Here is a 17733-nt window from a genome sequence, read left to right as displayed (position 1 = left end):
GTATTTTACGAACCTTCCCAGCACAATATCATATCGTACTTCAAGGGTTGAGCATGGAAGTTGCTACTACTTAATCTCAATCTTTATAATAAAACGGAGGTGTGCTTTTTCTTAGATGTTTTACCATTGCCATTATCCTAAATATCGTATTTACATGTTTTTAGAAAGTGGTATACAGCAAAAACCCTACATTAAACAAATAGGTCTAGTAAGATTAGTATAAAAAAGATTGAAGTACACCACACACGTGATGTGTAACAGACTTTGCTGAGATTGATGCAACATTTCAAGTTGATTGCAAAGTCAATTTTATTAGACAACGCATTAAAATGACAATATTGTGCTCGGTATGTTTAAAACTTCATTCATACCGTATGGAGATAAATCATTCATACGGAAGAAATGTGCTGAGGTCCGGAGATTTTTTTGTTATTTTCGAGGTACGACGCTAGCGTTGTATCACATAACTCGCCTTCGGCTCGCTGGGGGCTACGCCCCCAGGCCCCCAAAGTAAACGCTTGCAAATTCGGGGATAAGCGGAATTCGGTGACTGGTTAAGTCCGGACATTAAGTAAATGACAAGGGATTTAAAAATTGACCTTTTTCATAGATTTTTTTCCGGATTCGTTAAAAAACTTTTGACTTTGAGGGCATTTTGCGGTTTAAAACCGTTAGAGATACGACAAAAAGTGACTGGACCTTTCTTGTTGGAAATTATTTAATTTTGTCTTCCGATTGTGCCCCTCAGATCTGATCTACGACCTATGGTTTAGCCAGAAATGAGCTCGGGAGAAAAGTCTGCACGGGTTCAGCTATCTTGAATTGTTTAGTATAAACATAATAAAAAACCGGACCTCAAGGCAGTATTTTAAGTCGAACAGGGGTTTAATATCACCAGGAGACTATCTAGTCAAGGCGAGAAATTCCCTCGCCCGCTATCGGGGCTTACAAAAAATGCCTGCAGGGGTGAAGAATGCGCGATTTTTTGGGAATTTTTTTGAGGGGTTTTTGAAAATGAAAAATTCTCACTTTTCGGGATTTTCCTGGTGGTTACACGTGGAAAGCTATCTGTGTACCAACTTTCAAGTCTCTAACTCATCTGGAAGTAGGTTAGAATTAGTATACGTGAGTCAGTCAGTCAGTCAGTTACACATGCGGTTGTATATATATTAGATAACCGTTAGATACGAGAAAAAGTGACTGGACCTTTCTTGTCGAAAAATTTAATTTTCTCTTTCGATTGTGCCCTCAGATCTGATCTACGACCTATGGTTTAGCCAGAAATGAGCTCGGGAGAAAAAGTCTGCACGGGTCAGCTATCTTGAATTGTTTAGTATAAATATAATAAAAACCGACCTCAAGGCAGTATTTTTAAGTCGAACAGGGGGTTTAATATCACCAGGAGACTATCTAGTCAAGGCGAGAAATTCCCTGGGTGGGTGATTAATGTTAAGGAGGTTAAGACAAGAGGGGGTTTAATTTCGTCAGGATATTGTCTGGTCATATGAACAAATTCCCAGGGGGGGTTAACGTTACCGGGGGATAAGTCTCCAGGGGGTTATCTGGTCATTACCAGGATCTTCCCGGGGGGGGGGGGTTTTTAAGAGATTTGGTGACTGGTAAAATTCGGACATGAGGTCATGGCAGGAAATTCCCTGGGGGGGTTTAATGTTACCAGGGGGTTAAACACATCAGGGGGTTGAATGTACAGGAGGTTATCAGGTCATACCAGGGAAATCCCCGGGGGGGGGTTAATATTACCGGGGGGTTAATGACACACTTGGGCCTTTTTTAGAGGGTATTGTGTCTGTGAACATAATAAATATTCCTCTGTCCCTATCTACTATTGACGCTTAGCTAACGCTCAGCCAACTCCCGAAGTCACTGAACCTTTTCTGTAGATCACGTGATTTCCTAAAATCCCGTTTAAAATTTGTTTTGAGTTCGACCAACCGTTTAGCCGCTATCAAGCCCGGAATGTAAATTTTTAGGCGAAAATGTCCAATATTTTCACTTAATCGCGTTTTGCGGTCAAACTAAGGGAAATATAGTAAAAAGTCACTGGACCTTTTTTGTAGGTCATCTTATTTCCTAAATAAAACGTTATTCTTATTTTGACCTCCGACCAAATGGTTTCGCCGCTATCGACCCCAAAAACAAAAGTTTCGCGTAAAAGTTACAACAAAAAATTGTACATAATCACGTTTTTCGGCCAAACCAATCGAGATAGGGCAAAAGATTACTGGACCTTTTCTGTAGATCGCGCAATTTGCTAATTTGATGGGTCAATCAGATTTGAGCTACGACCAACGGTTCGGCCGCTATCGGGCTTGAAACATTATTTTTATCGAAAAAATCTCTGGAATTTCAAATGTTCGAGCGTTTTGTCGCTTAACCATGGAAGATAAGAGCAAAAAGTCATTTAGACCTTTTTTGTAGTTCACTTCATTCCTGACCATGAATTTTCCGTCAGATCCGAGCTAGCTCCAACGGTTCGCCCGCTATCGGGCTTACAAAAAAAATGCCTGCAGGGGGTGAAGAAATGCGCGATTTTTTGGGAATTTTTTTGAGGGGTTGAAAATGAAAAATTCTCACTTTTTCGGGATTTTCCTGGTGGTTACACGTGGAAAGCTATCTGTGTACCAAAATTTCAAGTCTCTAACTCATCTGGAAGTAGGTTAGAATTAGTATACGTGAGTCAGTCAGGTCAGTCAGTTACACATGCGGTTGTATATATATTAGATAACCGTTAGATACGAGAAAAAAGTGACTGGACCTTTCTTGTCGAAAATTTAATTTTCTCTTCGATTGTGCCCTCAGATCTGATCTACGACCTATGGTTTTAGCCAGAAATGAGCTCGGGAGAAAAAGTCTGCACGGGTCAGCTATCTTGAATTGTTTAGTATAAATATAATAAAAACCGACCTCAAGGCAGTATTTTAAGTCGAACAGGGGGTTTAATTATCACCAGGAGACTATCTAGTCAAGGCGAGAAATTCCCTGGGTGGGGTGATTAATGTTAAGGAGGTTAAGACAAGAGGGGGTTTTAATTTCGTCAGGATATTGTCTGGTCATATGAACAAATTCCCAGGGGGGGTTAAACGTTACCAGGGGGATAAGTCTTCCAGGGGGTTATCTGGTCATACCAGGATCTTCCCAGGGGGGGGGGGGTTAAGAGATTTGGTGACTGGTAAAATTCGGACATGAGGTCATGGCAGGAAATTCCCTGGGGGGGTTTAATGTTACCAGGGGGTTAACACATCAGGGGGTTGAATGTACAGGAGGTTATCAGGTCATACCAGGAAAATCCCCGGGGGGGGGTTAATATTACCGGGGGTTAATGACACACTTGGGCCTTTTTTAGAGGGTATTGTGTCTGTGAACATAATAAATATTCCTCTGTCCCTATCTACTATTGACGCTTAGCTAACGCTCAGCCAACTCCCGAAGTCACTGAACCTTTTCTGTAGATCACGTGATTTCCTAAATCCCGTTTAAAATTTTTTTTTAGAGTTACGACCAACCGTTTTAGCCGCTATCAAGCCCGGAATGTAAAATTTTTAGGCGAAAATGTCCAATATTTTCACTTAATCGCGTTTTGCGGTCAAACTAAGGGCAATATAGTAAAAAAGTCACTGGACCTTTTTTGTAGGTCATCTTATTTCCTAAATAAAACGTTAGTCTTATTTTGACCTCCGACCAATGGTTTCGCCGCTATCGACCCAAAAACAAAAGTTTCGCGTAAAAGTTACAACAAAATTGTACATATCACGTTTTTCGGCCAAACCAATCGAGATAGGGCAAAAAGATTACTGGACCTTTTCTGTAGATCGCGCAATTTGCTAATTTGATGGGTCAATCAGATTTGAGCTACGACCACAACGGTTCGGCCGCTATCGGGCTTGAAACATTATTTTTATCGAAAAAATCTCTGGGAATTTCAAATGTTCGAGCGTTTTTGTCGCTTAACCATGGAAGATAGAGCAAAAAGTCATTAGACCTTTTTTGTAGTTCACTCATTCCTGACCATGAATTTTTCCGTCAGATCCGAGCTAGCTCCAACGGTTCGCCCGCTATCGGGCTTACAAAAAATGCCTGCAGGGTGAAGAATGCGCGATTTTTTGGGAATTTTTTTGAGGGGTTGAAAATGAAAAATTCTCACTTTTCGGGATTTTCCTGGTGGTTACACGTGGGAAAGCTATCTGTGTACCAAATTTCAAGTCTCTAACTCATCTGGAAGTAGGTTAGAATTAGTATACGTGAGTCAGTCAGTCAGTCAGTTACACATGCGGTTGTATATATATTAGACTTGTGCCTACCTGAGCCTCTCACTATTACCGGGAGGACTCAGTTTATACTTATTTATATCTCTTGTAGAACTAATACAATCATAGATAATGGTTATTAACAAGACGTAGAAACATAGAGTGATGGTGATATACTCCTTTATCGAACTGTATGTACTTATATTGAAATATGTGCAAAATTCAAGTCTATCTTCACCAAAACAATTTACCTAAAGTAAATTACAACAGGAAAGTAAAGTTGGAAATAATGTAAGCTGGGATATAAGTTTACAAGTCCACTAAGCTTGTGCAGGTGAACGCGGTGAAAATGAGGTGTGAACTCGAAGTTTCCTTATTGTACTACAATTGAAGGAAATATATGACACCCCACTTGGTTCACATGAAACTCACACCGAATCCCTCTAAACTAATAATAGTTTATCTATGTTTCTGTTGGTTAACTAATGAAATTTATGATACAGTGAGATACTTTAGTAGGATTTTAATACAATGAAGATTTGGTAAATGACTTCAAGGTACGGCAAAAGTTTTAAACAGTTTTTCATTTATATAAACAGAGTGATCAATAAGGGGTGGTCAATATTCACCAAATCAGTTTAAGACATCAGTGTAACAAAAAAATATAATTAACGGAATGGAATTTTAACGGAATGTCATAATTTTGTTGTGTATTTATGTATTTATAGAAATTAAACAGGGTAGGAATACGTCATACTATATGTCGCTTAACAGACTTACCTGACATTGCATACACAGCTTCAAGTATCTATAGTCTACAGCTCATTTCGTTCTTGAGATTTTCTGTGGACAGACAGACAAATAAATAATCAGACATAATTTTTTGCAGCCTCCAGGGTTAACAAAAGAGAAATTATGTTAAGTTTTGATACGATAGATACGTTTTAAAAGCCTACTGATTCGATTGCGCTCTGTGAAATCCTATGGCTATACATACACGCACTTTCATGGAACTAATTCTTTTATGTGTATATGTCTCAGACTACTCAGAGGTCTACATACCTGTTCGCTGTCAAAGTATCATGCAAACAGACAGAAAGATAGATAGACAGAAATAAACCAAAGTTTTTCAGCCCCTCGATTAATAAACTCCCTAATGCTCAGCCAATAAGGAAAAAAAATAGTTATGAGAGAATTGATTGTACTATAATTCTTGTATTCTACTAAATGTTTTACCTCCCAAAATCAAACACTGAGACCAGGTTTTAATACTTTCATGAATTCCTGAGTGCAGGCTGTGACAAAATCCGGAGGTCTACAGTTCGATGAATAACTTGTTCAAAGCTCTAGTAAACCAAGCCCTTGGATTGAAATTAAACTAATTTTTAAGTTTTAATATTTTAATGTAGGATTTTAATTGTTAACACAAATTGACTGCAGACCAGAAGATAAAAGTGTTCTTTTATATTTATTTTAAAAAAACTTCAGGATTATTTACATAAGTATTATCAACGAAATAATTTTCTCAATAACATTTTAATTGTAATTCTTTGTTGTATTATAATTTAAAATCGTTTTTATCGTTAATTATAAATTTTCTTGTTACATTTTTAATGGTTTGTCAAAAAGGGAGAAGCATATTAAAATGTTCAATTAAGAAGGTATTTCTTAATAATAGTTAGAGACTTGCTTAAGAGATTAAGTGTGCTAAGAAGACACTTTCTCTGTAAATAGTTTCTTAATTCCCTTTTATATATAAAATTATTAAAGGCTGGTTATTTTATTATTCTTTATACACAATTAAATATTATATAAATAACCATAAAAAATACAGAATACCAAATATACTTAAACCAGGTTACGTAGACCTCAAGAATGACACCTGGTTCTACGCCTCACATAAGGCGCACATTGCCTCTACATCCCTCTCAGCATCTAGACATTGTTCGGGGCGGGAATGATTTTTTGTAGTACACTTGCTCCTTACTGACCTACCGTTCTCACCGAGATTCCTCGTTAACTCGTTAACAGTAATGAAGTATATTTATCATTGGATGAGCATAACCTGATATGTATACTGTTTTTATTATTATTACTACTATACAATATACGTACTATTAAATTAAAAGCTTACAATAAAAGTGCCTTATATTATGGTTTATCAACGTTAAAAACGGTTTGGTAAATTAATCGGTCACTGAGTAATAATTAATTACTCTAGACAAGAAACAATCAGACTAATACAGTAAGAAGGTTACCTCATGCATCCATTACAGCTCACCCCAACTCATTTTCGCTTTGATTGGATTAGTTGGTACACCTGACTGGTAATAAAATAAAAGTTCTTTTCTTTTTCATCTTCAGTAAGAAACGACATTTACAACACAAATTTTGAGGAAATGAATTATATGATAAAATACTGATAATGAGGTCGATTTTATTGTGTTTTGTAAACTAGAAATATTTTGTTAAATAAAAAAACGTCAATTTCAAGATTTTATAAGAAATCTATAATATAAAATTGTATAATAACAAAAAGTATTTTTGTGAGAAATTGGGCTGTGATACTTATAAGTAAGTATCGTGAGAGACTGTTAACATGTTATTGCTAGCAGAAACACTGCATTAGCAAAAAATAGCAATGGTCCGATGTAATATTAAATATATGTAGAAAAACATTAAAGCGTACATTAAAATCACATTTAAATCACTTTATACTGTGTATCTTGTAACGTACACCATACTTTCTTCTACACTATTTAAGCAATATGAGCAATACGCCTATGTCTTATAATAAAAAAACTATTTTAATTTAATATTTTACTACACTCAAAAAAGATCACTGCAGTTCTATTTTTCCAGAAACCATAAACTGTTTTACGAACAATATTGTTTATACTTGTGTCGCTGTGTTTTTACTCGCGTATACTTTACCTCCTAAATGTACGCTCTTTTCGCGCTCAAATGTTAATAAATTCGTGCTCTTTGCGATTAGCGAATTCCGCAGAGGATGCAGGCTTCTCCGACCACATTAGTATTAATCCCTAAGGAAAATAAAATTTGTACTATACTAGGAACCAAGTACATTTTTTCGGTCTTTTCATGACTTGCATTAGAGTGTGCATTTTCGATACACTAAAGATTATTTTTTCTTGTTTTGGGAGTTTATTTTAATCTCGTATATTTTGTGATTTCTACCCAGAATTCAAGTTATAATTTCTATAGTTTGTTCTAGAATATCTTATTTTAAATTTAATAAACAGTTTTCTCAACAACCACTGATAAACGGATTCGATCTTATACTTTTAATGCCGAGATTTCTGATTGTCAAACATGTTCACAACAGAGTCAATTTAAGATTCTACATACATCAATATTTTCAAATGTATTTAACATCTATGTATAACCGACCAACGAGAGTTCCTCAAGGCAAAAGTTTTATTTCAGAATTAGTTACAACTTATATACATATATGTCTGTATGCATAAACTTTGAAAATGTGGACAGTACTACAAGTTTTAAATTGCTTCAAGTTCCTCCTCTGAAGACCGACTGGAGTTCAGAGCTCAGCCGCTCCGACCTGAATACAACTCAAATAACTAATCAAGGACGTTCGCATTCAACCTCTGGTAGAGCAGAGTTCAATTATTGGCGATTCCCTTTGATATTTACAATTTCAGAGTGCAAAATATCATGGAAGCGTATTTTTGTACACGTGAAATGTGGTTTAAATATAATAATATTAATACAGATGGATAAATTGTTGTTTTATTGCAATTATATTCCTAAATGTTAAGGTAAAATGTATATTTCACCATCTTGCTTTTCAAAGATGATTGTCATCTGAGGTCACCTTGGTATTTATCTTAAAAGGGATCATGAACATGACAAAAATTACATGCGCCATATCACATGTTATTAAAAATATAACTGCTCTTGGAGCTTATATTTAGGGACGCAACTCAAGTTTTGGTTGCTACCTTATATCCTCATATTCCTATCAGAAGAATAAATATATAATAAAGTAATAAAATTCTTCAACGTTTTAATTGTAACCATGTAATGATTTAATGGTTTCAAACTTCTAACTAAAACAATCCGAAGCATTTTTGTGATGCACCTACTTTGGATAGCATTAAACTAAGAACAATGTTAATAAATCCTATCTTACTAACACAGGTATTACTAAATGTTACTATGTTAGTAAAATTGCTTTACCAAAACATGTTACCTACATTTACTTAAATATATTAAATACTTATGATCACCCTCAAATTTTGTAATATGAGATTTTATTCAATCCTAAAATATAAAAACCGTTGCACTCAGGAGACAATATTAAATTAGCTAAATAATTGAATTCAATGTCATAACCTTAATATTTTTATAATAATATGTGATCCTGACCTTTACCCGACCAGAGACCAGTGTTTACTTTCAATTCCACCCTATCCAATGCGATTCATTAATATTATTTTTTAAACCAATCTGGAATATAGAAAAGCAATTTAATATAACTAGAATGAAATTATAACGTTATACTAAAAATAATTAAATAATCTTTTAAACATACAACATAGTATATTTTAATTATAGGTGTAGAGAAGTCCTTCCCTTTTTGCATTAAAATAAAACATAAAATTTTCAATTATATTAGTAATTTAATACAGTTTTAGAACTGCAATAAAAATAATAAAACAGTTTTTTAAAATTTAAATTAATAATAATGAATTTAATTTTCTAGCATATCATCATTTATTGTATTGAATTAAATTAAACTAATTGTTAATTTACGTTTGTAGTATGCAGAGTGTTTACAAAATCTCCGGTAGTATATTATACATGGTTAATGATGATGTAAACATGTAAACAATAAACATGTTGCTGTGCTAATGCGCAGTTTAAAGCTTACACCTATAATATTTCTTGGCAAATTTATATGATTTAAGTGTAAAACTATTCGAAATATATTTATAAACTTTTATCATTCTTCTTATACATTCTTAATATTATCAGTTGGTATGTTATTAAGCTTTAAAAACGAACCGCTCTTGACGGAAGATAATATTAGATTTAATTATCAATATTACATTAATTTTTAAGTATTATTACTTTTTAAGGAAATTTTATTTTTTTTTTTTTTAATTAATATAATATTATTTTAACATACATAATAGTACTAGGTTAATTTTTCTTTTGTTCTTACTTAACAAAATTGTGGCAAAATTTTACTTTACACGTGTTAGAAATAAACATAATAATCTAAAAACACATACAAAGAAACATATGTTAAACTAAGTATTTCTTATCATGTTTATATTTAAAAAATTTAGTTTGCCTATATACAAAGATATAATTCCCCAAAACTTACGAGGGTTCGTAAAAATGGAGTAAAACGGAATGTAATTGGAACTATAATCAACTCAGTCTTAACAAACTACTTAATTGTAACACTTGTTCAGCTATTGCAGCATAAAAGAAATCTCTCTTGTTGATTGTTTAGTGGACGATTATTGACAGAACCCCTGAGCAATTGGATGAAGAAACAAATCAATCTAAGCCAATCTCAGTCCCAAATGTACTTTATTTGCTTCGAAATACAACAATATTGTTTGTTTACTACAGCAAGTCGAATTTGATAAAAAATTCAAAATAATTAAATTATTTTAATTTTAAAAAATTGAATTCAACCAACAATGCCTTATTGATTAGGTAATTAGACTCTACTTTGATAAATATTAACTTTATATTAGGTATATATAGTATTGGTTTTAATTACTGTTATTAAACATTTTTCATATACTAATGTGTATACAATGGTAACTTTTTTTATAATTGTTGCAACGCACTTGTGAGAGGATTGGAGCTGGTAATGGTTGTGGAGGGAAATAAAATTAAAATGTAAATGTAAATAAGTTATGAAAAAGTAAGTTTAGTTAAAGTGTAAATTATACTTTTTATGTAATGTAACACATCATTTCAAAATACTTCACCTTTTTCAAAATATTTGTGGAAGGCAAATTATAATAAATATTGTCATATGTCATTTCAATTTAAGGGAGTTTAATTCAAGTGCAGAATTATCTAGGAATTATTAAAGGCTTTATTAAAAACCCTTATGTTATTATGTTTTGATCCACCATTTTAAAACGGTACAGTGTTTTTTAAAACGATCTTCACCAAAATGTGTCTGTTAACAAGAGCTTTAATGAATGTGCAGTGATATATAGGTCTTTTATTTAATATTTTAAAGATTGAACACGTGATATCCAGCTTTTGTACATCTTGTTCCTTGAAACTGTTCAATGTATTACAAATAGGTCCTCTTTATGTGATTTGTTTCTTTACTATAAGTGTAATAATCCTCAGAATATGCGTTTATGGCGCCTTATCTGTAGAGGTTGCTTATTAGCTAATGAGCTAGATAGGATTGTCTCTGGGGTGGCGTGTTGTGGTTTGTGGCTGTCACTCAACTGTACAGCTGACTAATCTGACATGATCATTAACTGAGATTTATAGTTGTTCTTTGAAAATTTTACTTTGACTAAGAATGCTTGATAATTACGTTACCTCTAATAATTAATACAGATTGGTAATTATGTCAACAAATTAGGGACTGAGATGAGGAAAACAAACTTATTTATGCAAATCTACACTAATTTTTCCGCCATGCTCTTTTACCATAATTTATATTTATTATGTTTTTTTTTACAAAATTCATGTCGTTTTTAGAATTGGTATTGATGTCCTCTTCACGTAAAACTCTTCAATGTTTGGACTAAAACATGCTAAATACTTCAAGAATTACTATATTATGTGGGCGAAAAATATAGTTTTGTAGTAGTAATTTTTGAAGTAGTGAATGATTTTAATTGGCCCGGTCTATGGTGATTATTTTATCGCTCGTTCTCTGTTTAGGATTGCTTTACGTTGACATCCCCAATTGCTGTATTCTCTAATTCTATAAATGCTGTGATTTAAATGCAAAAGATTATACCAAAACTGTTAGAACCATTAATAAAGCATTTTAAAGAAAAGCGGAGATTTCATATAAGAATGTTAAACCACCTTAGTTTTGAACAAGAGGAAAAGGTGAGTTTGGGTACTCATCCAATAAAACGGTGAATATTGAAACCATCGTTTCAATAACGTAACATAACAGTGGGTTGGACCGAAAAATCCAATTTTTACCAAATTACACCTTATACCAACACACCATAATTTATATTCCATTTTATTCCAAGTGGACTATTCCGTTTTAATCTGGATGGACTTAAGAAGACATTTAAGATTTAAATGTATTTACACTATTTATTTACGTTTTAAAGAATACTTTGCTGATAGTTCACTCTGTATCAACTTATTGAAAAAGCATACATTACCTCTTGGAAACTAATACAAACTAAAGTGTAAGACCATGTAGAAAGAGTATTACTTTTGTATTTATTATGTTTTCTATTTCTATCTAATGAAATCTGTCCTGCTTTTAGGCTGTCTTTGAAATGGACTCAACACAATTCGGTAAAGATATAAATGACAAAAACAGGAGCATTTTTTGCTTATTCAGTTTAACTGAATGTTTGGCCAACATTCCTGGTAGAGCAAACACCCTTTGACTTTTACGCAGCAGGAACATTTCATGACCAGGAGGGTTTACTTCTGGCTGTTTTGTATCTTCCAGTTGAAACTATACTGAGTAAAGCAAAAAACCTGTGTTCCATTTATCTGGGCAACCTTTTGATGTGCAGGACCGAAAATCTCAAGATATTGGGGTGCAAGTGTAGGTCGATAGGTCTAGTCTACTGCGGGAAATGACTGTTGGAGTTGGTGGGCCCTTTGTGTTAAAGGCAGTTTCAAGCCTAGACCTAAGAGCGTGCCACGTATATTTGCTTTGACTGGAAAGGATGGTACAGAGCTGGCCTACTCCTCTTTGAAGTAGACATGACTGCTATTAGTACCAAATAACCTTCCTCATGATCTTGACATGAGACTGTCTCTACCCCCAACCATACCAATCCAGAAAACCGGAAGCAGTGCAAAGGTCCTTTTAGAACTAAGTGCAATTTCAAACCTGTGACGGAGACATTGCTTACAACTGTCTAAGATAAGATTGTCCGCCATATTTATTAATTAGTCATTTTGAGAAAGTGGGTTTTTATATACGTGGATTGTGCCGTACATACTAAATAAAGTTTAATTTTCTAGGCATTTATATATTTTTTATGTAGTTTATAGTTCTGTATATGAGGATAAACAATATAGATCTTAAACAGCTCCAACCGTTTCAAACACATATTTGTTCTTATGGCAATTAGACATCTTGTAATGGCTGAAAATGGTGGAATTCCATCAACATATTTATTTTATCTTGTATATGGTATTTAGTATGATAGCCTACTTGAAAAGTAAGTCTACGTGCATTCCGACTGTTCCGTAAAGGAAGTTTCTTAGTCGTTTTAAAGTGGTACATTAACGAATAACATTATCATATGGCCTTTAGGTACTGCCATAGCGAGATTTACATCTTTAGACAAACGTAACTAAGGTGAAGTTCTCCATCAATAATTAGAGGAAGATCGATGCGAGCTCCATCATCAGATTCTGTTACTTTAAATGGAATACCTGACTGACACCGCGTACCAATAGGCATTCATCCTTATTTTTGGCTGATTATCTGGAGAAATCATTGTTAAACAGCTTCAACACAATTATACACCAATCACCATTCTGCTTCATTATCACTTCAATACAGATCAGTAAATCTCCTTGCTGAAAACTACTTTCTTAAAAGAAAAGCAAAAACTTATGAATGGAATGTAAAATACAAATAATGATTATTAATGGAGATCGTTAAAGACCCACTCCATGCACTCATTGCTATTCAAGTGAGTAAAGTGGATCAGGGATCCCGCCTGTGTTTAAACAGAACTCAGACCTCAGTTTCATTCATAAGCTCCAATTTACACATTCTGCTGCCAATGTGTTCCTTTTACAAAGCATATTTTCACAGACAATAGTGATAACCCCAATTCCGATGGAGTTAGACCTAAAACTCAAGAAAGTCATAAATTTGAGATTGTAGTCTTTAAAAAATACTAGAATCACTACGTTTCGAGACTTACTAACTAATCTCTTATTCGAGTACAATCATCCTTAGAAAAAAAGAAAACAGCTCTTGTACATAGTAATATTGAGCTTAGGAAAGACATTGTTAAATACCTCTATATGAATAATTTTATCCTGTTATACTTCATGACTTAAAGTAAACATACATCCAAAAGTTAAATCAAATTTTTAAACAAAAAAATCTCTATACTTGAATTGTTATGATAAGGTGACAAATGGTTATAAAAAATTTCTTTCTAACTCACTTATTTAATTAAATTTTAGTAAATGCTCATATACATTTATTTTCTGTAATATTTTATCATTTTTGACAATATTACTCCATTTTCTATACGCTTGACTTAAGGATAAATTATTTTAACATTTTACTAAAATATATAGTATTTTTTTTATTTCATACTACTCAAACAGTCCATAAATTTAAATTAATGTCCTTCATCTGTGTACTTTTTTACATAAAGTAACCTATTTTCTCAGCATATGTCAGCTACTACTAGTCCTTGACATTTAATAACTTAGTGTCCTAAGTTGTAAAATTTTACTTTCACAGAGTTGGTTAGAGAAATGGTTAAATACCTTTGATCATACAGCGTATTTTATTCTCGTATTAACATTATTTCGTTCTATGTACTCGTAATGTACATGTTGGCATTAGCGGACTGGCGCCTCGGTTCCTATATGCTCCTTATTCCTCCAACAGCCAGTCCAGTGAGCACAAGCAAGTTCAGTAAGTTAACAGATCATTTTGTTCTTGACACACACAGAGAAACACAAAAGATATACAAAAGAGAAATTATGTAAGTCTACTGACTGATAGGCTTCAGTGTTGCTCAGCCAAATCCCGTGGATAAAGATGCATAGAACTTATTCTTATCATCATAGAAACAAAATTGCATGTAGGTTTAAATTCTACAGATGAAATCTTTCTCGAGATATCTTGCAAATAGTCAGGCAACGTGTTTTATTATGTCCCATGTTAAAATTTCATTTAAAAGTGTATTCACAAAATTACTCATTCGGCTATTTTCTCGTTTCATTCACAGTTACCCACAAGACTAATGACAAAATGTTCACTAACGCGCAGCCAAGTCCTATTAGATGCATCATGAAACGTATAAATAAATGGTTCAATATAAATTTCAAATCTATTGTTCAAGTCATTCTCGACATTTCTTGGGTGCGGATACAAAGAAATTAAGTTTTCCAGCATCTCGAGTTATGTGTAGACATTTACTATAACACAAGGCAGGGGTACCCCACACCACTTGTAGCATACTCAGGTTTGTCGCTATATCTCAAAACTATAAAGAAGATACTGCCATACAGAAAAGGAAATTTACAACCCTTTAACAGACAAAAGGAATTTGTGTCAGCCTACGGAGAGGTAGTTTTGAATGACGCTCAGTCTAAAAACTATAAAGATTTATTTGAGGGTTCTGTGATTTAAAAAAAATTTTACAATATTAATATTCAACATATTTAATAAAAGCGGATTTTTTTCATATCCCAGCTCATGTTCGGTAAACATAAAATAAAATGTTCACTTGATGTGCAATCCATCCCCACTTCTATATTAACTAATATCAGGTGAGAGAAACTTTACTGAGTTTGTTTTAACAAAACAGTGGTGCGCAGTGTCAAAACAAATTCAATACTCAAATGTTTGTTTTTGTTCATCAAACTGTAAACAAAAGAACGGCAGACTGCATAATTACAACTGTACAACTGGTGTTATAATACAATCAAAACTTCTCTCACCCCGTTGGGACTTAAATAGATGCGAAAATATATGTTTTACTCATTTATTCAGTTTATTTATTAGAAATGTTTTCACGTTCAGAAACTTATTAAAATATCGTATAAAATATATTACGTATAAGCAATAAAATATGTATTTTATATTAAATTTGTAATAGTCTTTCCAGAGTAATACCTAATCCATAATGATAGATGATACTCAGACAAAAATAAAACAGTATATACAAAAAGTATAATATATACAATTATAGATAGTGTACAACGTTTATTGTAATGCACAAAGTATACTTTAATATATATATATATATATATATATATATATATATATATATATAAACATCCCTTTTCTAGGGTTTTCAAAACAGACAAAATGGACACACATTTTCTGTTTATTTTGCTGATTTTTCGATAATAAAATAATTGAAACCTTTTCAATATAGCGATATTAAACTTGTTACTTATAAAACTTTCTTTAGGGAACTAACCAAGGAATTACTAACAAATATGAAAGATTAATCTATATATAGAAGCTTTCTGTTTCTTTTTAAAATATTTTAAATGTTGGGGGGGTGGGGGGGGGGGGGGGTGGGGGGGGGGGGGGGTGGGGGGGGGGGGGGGTGGGGGGGGGGGGGGGTGGGGGGGGGGGGGGGTGGGGGGGGGGGGATGTTTTTTGTTCTAATGAAACCTGAAAGTTCGGATAGTATACATTAATTTTACATTACGTACCTGTATTATAACTTGTATAATATATTTTGACTACTTTGATGGATCTTTTTTCTTTCAATCGTTGAAACAACTACTCTTTTAGTAAAATAACAAATATTAGCGTATCACAGCATACAAATCATTATTGCTGTGAACTGTGCTGGGAAGAAATTTAATTTAAATCTAACGATTTATTATGATTGTGACTTGTTTTGCGAAAATAAGAACATGAATAATTAGATCTTTTAATAAAAATCTTTTTCCTGTTTTTGTATTTGGTCTTTTCAATAAAACCTACCAAATTCTCAAAATCCAGCAGAAAATCATCTTAAACCTTTCAGTTGGTTATTTAAACTCATATCAAATCAAATATAACATTAAATACAAGTGTTTTAAAAGGTTCTTGTATCAGTGAGTTAAACGTAAAACCACTACCAATAATTTTGTATTCAATGATCGGTTTTAAACTGCAGTTTTTAAAATCGTCTCTGCACATTTATTAAATAGTATACGATTCGGGACTAATATAATTGATTAACCACCTAAAAGTTCTATATTAGGAAAAGTCATTGTTTAATTTTTTTTTTTTTATTATTCTTTCTTTGTTTAAACATGTGTCTGGTTTTCATATGTTGTTGTATTTATCCATGAGAAGTTGCACCCAAATGATAATGAGCTATATTCGTCAAAGATTTAAATTAATTTAAATCGGTCGTGTATCTTAATGTTGGCCAATGATTGCCTACATTAAATAACTAGTTAGATGACATACTGGTTTTCCGTTGTATCTCTGTGAAGTAAATGTTAAAATGTTTTTATGACAAAGATTTGTTCCTCGAAATACCAAAGCTCAATCAGGAAAATCTTCGTTAACATAGGTGCTGTGAAACAGTTTTAACTTAACATATATCACCTAAACTCTTCCTATTTGGTTCAAATAGATAGGATTAGAACTTTGGTGCAAGCACCGGATGTACAGCAAGTACTACATGTGGTGTATCCGATCACACCTACGCCTCATCCCCACTTCCGCAACATGCATCACAGCTAACAGCTACATAATAGACTTACGCCTCGCCGCTCCTTTCCTAACGCCAGGCATTGAACTGATATTACATGCAATACGTTACAGTGATGCGTGTTAAATCTTCATTTTACAGGAGTTACCAACATTTCTGTTTTACTGATTTTTATACAACAAAACTTAGAATAGCACATTTATCTTTCAGAATACAATACGCAATACAAAGAAAACATAACTTCCTCCACACGTGTTGGAAAACATTTTACTGTGTTCAATAAAACATATTTCCTATTAAAATATGTGCATGGATATCACTGAAAACTGATTATTTTAATGTATAGTCTGCTTGGTTTTTAAATGCACCAAGGAAAATGTATGACGCTGAAAACAATCTTTTCTAATTTCTAACCTCCAAATGACGTGGCTGACATTCAGTTATGTTTTTAGAGGAAATTCCTTTCTAGATTTGACGAAAAACTAGATTGCGTTTTGTTGCATTTCGAATACGATTAAAGTTTTAAGATTTATGACCATAACAGTATCATACGAAACTAAGTAAGTAAAATGTAGATGAAAGAAACATTATTGCATATTGTAACATTAAATAGTGTCTTAATTATTTAATAACGTACAGTATATTTCTTTCTAATAAAAAGTAATTAAATGTAGAGAAGTGTTGACAACGTTGCACTTAACATATGTCTAAAGAAACAACAATTAATTAATTAATTATCATTTATAATTCAATTCAAAATTATTCATTTATCACAGTTTCAAATGATCGTCTGAGGTAATTACTTCCCACTCACCCTCCCCTCTCTTTATTTTTGTATTGTCAAGATTTTAATTGGTCTC

The sequence above is a fragment of the Homalodisca vitripennis genome, chromosome 6 (genome assembly GCF_021130785.1).
Source record: "Homalodisca vitripennis isolate AUS2020 chromosome 6, UT_GWSS_2.1, whole genome shotgun sequence".
Lineage (NCBI taxonomy): Eukaryota > Metazoa > Arthropoda > Insecta > Hemiptera > Cicadellidae > Homalodisca > Homalodisca vitripennis.
Note: the sequence above shows the minus strand (reverse complement) of the source record.